Genomic DNA, 6,871 nt, shown 5'->3' on the forward strand with positions numbered 1-6,871 from the left:
AAGCAATCAAGTGTTGCCGTCATAGCTTCAAATACAATATTGTTATCTCCTAATTCTTGATATGATGTTCCTGACCGACTTAAGACTACTCTGATACCTTACATTGTTTTAAGATATTTACAAGTGTTTGTTGGATTTCAATAAATCCCAGTCATTAAAATATTTGACAATTTGACCCGTGTTTACCTTTATTTATTGATAACATAACACTGTTTACTTTATCATATGATTATTTAAACAAGGTTATGTGAGTGGCACTTCAAAAAATTGCTTTAAATACATTTGCATACACTTTTACTAACACAATTGCGAGACAGGACTCCAATATATAGGTAAAATAGTATTTATTTTATGTTTCTCCAATAGAATCTCAAACACATTACATTTTTTTTCTAAATTTATTTTATTTATTTATCAAAGTAAGATAACTATCCAACATTTTAATAAAAATATATTTTTATAGAATTTTATTTTTATGAATGGGAGTATTTCCAAAACCGCGATTATTAAATGTGTACCTCATAGACATTTTTTATATGTTCATTCTGAAACATTATATTACATGTACGTCCCCATCACTATAAGAATCTCGGTAGCATGTCAATACTGAGGTAGTAAGATCGATTACTGCGCGTTGCAAAATGCATTTTAATTCGATCTTCTAATCAGTAGTCAAGAATCGAAAAGTAAGTGTCTGCCTAAGATTGTTGGCTCGTATTTAAGTTACTCTGGCTTCTTGACTCAGGTAGAGTTAAACAACAACAATCTATCAACAAGACAGAAAAAAGGGTTATCTCCCCTAACACTTTAACAACAGAATATTTGTAAAAATATTGATTGTTTATTTTTTCATGTTTGTATCATTATTAAATTTTATTTGGTTATTTGTTTTTATCTTGATATTATCATTTTGACATATTTATAAACATCCGTTTTCTACAGACAGATATGTTTTAACTTTATATAAAGATTTTTGTAATGTATACATAAATGTAACAAAATGGATATTTTTAATTATTAATTTAATATCAAACAGATACCAAAAGGTGCTATACCGCAAACATGAGGTGCAAAATTTAAAGAACAAAGAAATGAAGGACTCCCACCCAGACCCTCACATAAACGCTGTACAGAGTAATGTTTTTTCCTTCAATTTATAGGATTCCATTCTGAATTATACAAACATGGAAATGCACTCAGAAGCTGAACCACTGGTCCCACAAATGTCAAATCAAGGATCAATTCGAAAGAAGTTGGTCTCTTGTAGAAAGGTTTGTAACTTAAACATATTTGATTGCTTCCTTAACTTAATTTCTAAGTTAAAACAATTCATGATATTGCAGGACGTTATCTCATCTAAACATACGTTATTTGATATAACAGTTAATGAGAATATCGAGAATCGCTGGTTTATGATAAGTTTGGACACAAAACTCTTTGTTTTAGTATTTATTAGTTCCTATTATTCCTGTGAGTACTGCGTGTGCATACCTGCTGGCTCACTTGTTTATTTATTCATATAGAAACAGAGTTCATACAAATTCATCTAAAATACAAACACTTAACATATCACAAAGTTATTAGATTACACGTCCAGTTGCTCAATGGGCCACATATCAGTGCTTAAATATCACATATCAGTAAACGTGATTAAACGAGAATATTTTGCAAACATGACGACTCTATTTCCTCATTCTCATTTCTAAGCAGTAACACACACTCTCTCCTATTGTTTTGTGTTTTTATTCAAAAAGGAAATATGATCAGAAAAAATACTTCAAAATTAAACGATAGGGTTTTGCTGTTTTTTTAATGCACGAGAAGCAAGTTTCCACGATCAACGAGATAAGTAGTATAATCAATGATTGTTCTGATTGTGTCATTTTCCCTATCGTGATATTTTGATGGAGTCTGGGTGCGCATGTTGGGTGATGCATGTTCATTTAAAGGCCTAACCGTTATCAACGCATTTGCTCTCGTCTCTTGAGTTGACGTGATCCCCTTAGCTTTCGTTTAGTTAGTAAATTTAAAATGGATTTACCAAAATCTAGCATCAGCAACTACTGTTGGCACTTGTTTAAAAAATGCGTATTACATATGTTAGGTACATCTAACAGATAAATTAGGAATAATTCATAAGCATGCATGTTATCTCGTAATTATAAAGTTTTGTTTCTATCTCTTCGGTTTTGGTGCTCTGTATTAAAAAAAAAAATTTTGTTTGGTTCTAAGAACACGCAGAAGGATTTTTATCAGTCAAATATCATCTAAGGGCGATAAAGCTTCCTTTAGTTTGAAAGATCATAGATAATATGTGTATCAAAAATTCCTATAAAACGTTTAGGACATTAGGCTATGATATCATCGCATTATAACTTAATTCTCATGGGAAAAATCTCAGTCTAGAATCTTGAAAATGAAAGTTATCAAACATAAACATGATAAAGACAAAACGAAAACCGAAAAATGTGCATACCTTTTCTTGCACTGCGTCAGTTACCTTGTTTTAAGGAAGATAGATAAAAAATAATACAAGTTATTTTTTATATTCACATTGGTAAAATTATGCTTTGTGAAATATTTTATGTGTTGAAATGTTTCATGCAGCCATGTTTTCTTTTCACACTTTGTCCTATACAGTAATTTGTGACGATAATTCAAGATATTCTTGTTCATAACGTTGTTATTGGCAGTTATTCTTACCAAACTAACTTATCAATTTTTAATATCGAAATATTTTGTTTCAGATACACATCCTTAATGCCGTAGCCTTTCTAGCAATTGCTGGTTGTACAGTTTACTTATTGTTGGAGTTTAAAAACATAAAAAATTACCGGTAAGACAGTAAGACTATATCAACTGGCAACCAATTATGTGATAATCAATTGATAAACCTTGTAGACTCCTAGTTAGCCCCAGTTTTATTGAAATGACTTTGAAACTCAAAACTCAAAATTACGTCCAACTGACCGAAAAACAAAGTTTGCATTTAAGGTGCTATAGGTGTCTTTCGCCATCTTGGATTGTAAAAAAACAGAGAGTCTAAGTTCCAGATTTTCAATCAAGTTAGCAAAATTTAATGTAGGAATGCAGATAACTAATGTGAATTTGCATTTAAAAGAAACAAATTTATATATTAACTTATAAATATTTATAATTTTACAAGTGAAAATTGATTGATTTTTAATGTTTTGAAATTGGCATTTTAAGAGGAGGTAATTCTGAAATAGTGCATTTTCTGAAAGACATGGCATTTTGCTTTTTTGTGTTTGAGCCGGAAAAACCCACGGTGACCTTATCTTTTGTTTTGATATTCATTAAGAATTTTCTAAAAGCTATCTTCTCGTATGCTATTTTAAATAATTATGTTTTTCCCTGTATAATCCATACAAAATGTGTCATTCAGTCACAACCTGTAGCTTTTAAAATTGTGCGGTGACCTATCAATTTTATATTATTTTGAACATATATCAACATATAATACGTTTTGGTAAAGTATGAACAAATCCCATACCACCTTAACTAGTAAATCGTGTATGAATATTATTAATTTTCTTTTTCTTACAGGAATGAAGGAACTCAAATGATGCAAAAGATTAATAAAGGAGTTGAGCCGAAGCTTAGTTCTCAATCTAAACTCAATCAGTCAGCTCTTGACAAAGATGGTAGGTATACAAGTATTCTCTATGTATTCGTCTCTTGTACATACTGTAAATTATGAAATTATTGCGTTCATTCATTATTGCATTTTTTTAAGAAAGGAAAAAAAACAAGATTTATCATTGATATTTCAGGACATCTCCATACAAATACATGTATATGTATATAATATCAAATTCATATGTTTATCGATACGTACCCAGTAACCTAATTCGCAATAATAAACAACTCGCATTAATTTCTGAATAACAGTACTTAAGCAATTTTTCTTTTGAATCACAATGCTTTTACAATAACGTTTTTGAATTCAGAAGGTGTCACCAGTGGAATGTAAACTGCTCTATTGGCAGGTGATTTATCACTTGATTTTTTAGTTGAGTTCGAGATGCTCGGGTTTTTTTTCTATATTTCATAGACTGTTGTAACGTTTGGTAATTATCTGTATCTTTAGTTGACATAGTGCTGTCTATTTTAATTCGACATCCTCTATTGGTATAGTATAATCATGATTTATAATCCACTTCATTGTCGGCTTTTATAGCACTGTATACCTTTTTTTATAACGCGAATATAATTCATATCAAAGGGAAATTGCATTTTCAATTAAATTACTTTTAATTTAATGATTTCTTTATTTTGTATATGTATATGTTTATGTGTGCAAGTCATTATTTGTCTGGTTGTTAAATTGAATCATGTGAAACCTTCCCGCTTGTTAAATATTTCAGATCTCCTAAACAGTGACCAGCTTCAAGATTTCCTTGGGTCCCGGGAAAAACAAACCTTTCCTGATATTGACTATGCATTTTTCGGCTACAATATTTTAAAAGGTTATCCGCATGCCATCGGTCATGATCCTGGATTTACGTATCCAATATTTAAAATAGACTATAGTGAAAAAAAGACAGTCAGGAGATTGCAGATACTTCATACCCAAGGGATTGGTTGTCGTTCCTGATGTGTCGTGTGCACTCTCTTTCTCGTCTAAAACTGTAAAAACTACACACGAATTGTCTAAAGCTTTATCCGTATCCACAAGTGTACACGGCGGGGGATGGGGTGCCAGTTTTTCTGCGAGTGCTGGATATAAAGAATCATCCCATGAAATGTCTTCAGGGGAATCAGTTTACATATTTTCAAAAGCAAAGTGCCGGTACTACTTCACTCAAATGGTGACACAAAAGCCTCCTCCATTCACCGACTCTTTTCTAGATTGGGTTTTCAAATTGAACAGTACAAATGATAAAGATACTTATATCGATTTTTTTGAAACATTCGGAACTCACTTCCAGACATATACGTCATTTGGCTCTAGATTTACTTATCAATATAAAATGAGTTCAACAAAATACCAATCAGAAAAAGAAAATGATGTATCTGTTGAAGCTGCAGCAAGTTATTCCGGACTTTTTAGTGCAGGTGCAGATTTTAAGCTGAACTCACACCAAAAGGAAGCTGCATCACGGTTCTTGAATTCGGTAGAAACGAAAACCATCACAGTTGGTGCCCCTCCGCCAGAAGATGGAAAAGCTTTGACCTGGGCATCAACTGTTAAAGATAATCCAGTACCAATGGAGTACAGTTTGGAATCAATTGAATATATCTTTACGAAAAATTTCATGAGTCAATTGAATGTAGATTATAATAGGATTCGGTATAATATACAAGAACGTAGATTAGATAATTGTAAACACCTCCAAAACACCGGACAATTAGATACCTGTGAGAATGTAAGGACAGGGTTCAGTAAAATAAAAATTTTGACAAAAACCAAACTTTATTTTCATTACAAACGGGTTGATTTTTCAACGCTTAATGAATGTACAAAGATGTGTCTTGATGAAATTAAATGCAAAGCAATTTCATATTGTGTACAAGAATGTACTCAATATGAGCACTATTGCTATATGTATGATCATGGGGGACGGTCAAACAAAACGTACCAAAGGGACATTATACCCTGCCAACCTTATGGACGCTGGTGTGGTGTTGCAGCCAATGAAAACAAAAATTGGCAAAGTGCAGTATTTTCAACTAAAATTCAACAGCGTATGGAATTCAATGCCACCAATATAAAAGGGGTTCGTCGTTCATCATTCAATGCGAAGAACGTGTCTACAGAGAGTGCTTGTAAATCTCGTTGTGAGAAAGATGATTTTTGCGCGGCATATACATTCACTTCCTCTCCGGATATAAATATGAAATGTCACCTCTATGCTGAAAGTGGAATAGACGGACTTTTCGTAGATTTGCACACCAACACTTATTTCATAACTAGTGTGTAATAATCTGTATTTACATCTACAGATTTCAAACGCTCGTCTTTTGATCAACTTTGAAGAAAGAATGTTCCATATCGCTAAATCGCATAGACTATATTAACAAACACTTTTATCATTTTTGTTAGATTTCCAAATTTATCTTACCAGTTTTGGACATCTTCAAGTCATGTTTGAACTCTATACATCTAATCGTTTGCATCATACAAAATATATGATAGATATTGACACACTTTTACATTGCATGGTTATTTTTCTATAATAAATGTATTTTTAATAATTTAAATTGTCGCCTTCTTTATTATCTCTGTTATATTATTACAAATCTTAGTTTAGAAATTTTTGAAAGTACTTTCACCGCCAAACTGACGCTCTTTAAAAGGGTGTGGATGGAGTTCGCAGATCACAGAATAATGGGCAAAATAAGATAAAGGATAAAGAATAATGGGTGCTAAAATATAAAGAATAACTGCACAACTTAAAGAATTGGGTTAACATATCTACCGATTACAGAATAGAACAACATCTAGACAACAGTTATCAAGTAATTACAGAATAGCCAAAACAGGATGGCACAAATCCATGAAGGAGCACTCTATACAACCGTCATTCCGTACGGTTTATTCTAAATTGGAACAAGTCAAAAGTTAACCTAATAAATCGGTTTCCCGAAATTGTTCTATTGAAATGAAAGGCAAAACGAGAAAAATCACAAGAAATAATTTCGGGAACACCTACTGCAAGTTTTTTTCCCCGAAAGTTATTTCTGTTGATCTTGATGATTGTTCTCGTCTAGATTCCATCTAATTTTTATTTATTATTTCCTTTAAGAAAATTAAATTTAAGATATAAGCTTAACGTTTATAGAATAGGCAATCATAAAGTAATCACGAAGGTAATATATTACTGCAATGCAATCGAAATTATTTCTA

The 6,871-nt window shown here is 31.7% G+C and overlaps 1 long non-coding RNA gene across 2 annotated transcripts; it reads left to right on the forward strand.

Moving 5' to 3' along the window:
- Positions 1 to 286: 286 nt before the first annotated feature.
- On the forward strand, positions 287 to 6,179 carry LOC143074871 (uncharacterized). 2 transcript variants are annotated; one of them, XR_012978140.1, is made up of 5 exons: positions 287 to 332; positions 1,161 to 1,271; positions 2,748 to 2,836; positions 3,568 to 3,665; positions 4,389 to 6,179. It is a non-coding gene; the product is annotated as an uncharacterized LOC143074871 (long non-coding RNA). The 2 variants fall into 2 exon arrangements; XR_012978139.1 differs by lacking the exon at positions 287 to 332 and having other exon boundaries at positions 1,041 to 1,271.
- The last annotated feature ends 692 nt before the right edge of the window (positions 6,180 to 6,871 follow it).

The sequence above is a fragment of the Mytilus galloprovincialis genome, chromosome 5 (genome assembly GCF_965363235.1).
Source record: "Mytilus galloprovincialis chromosome 5, xbMytGall1.hap1.1, whole genome shotgun sequence".
NCBI classification, from domain to species: domain Eukaryota; kingdom Metazoa; phylum Mollusca; class Bivalvia; order Mytilida; family Mytilidae; genus Mytilus; species Mytilus galloprovincialis.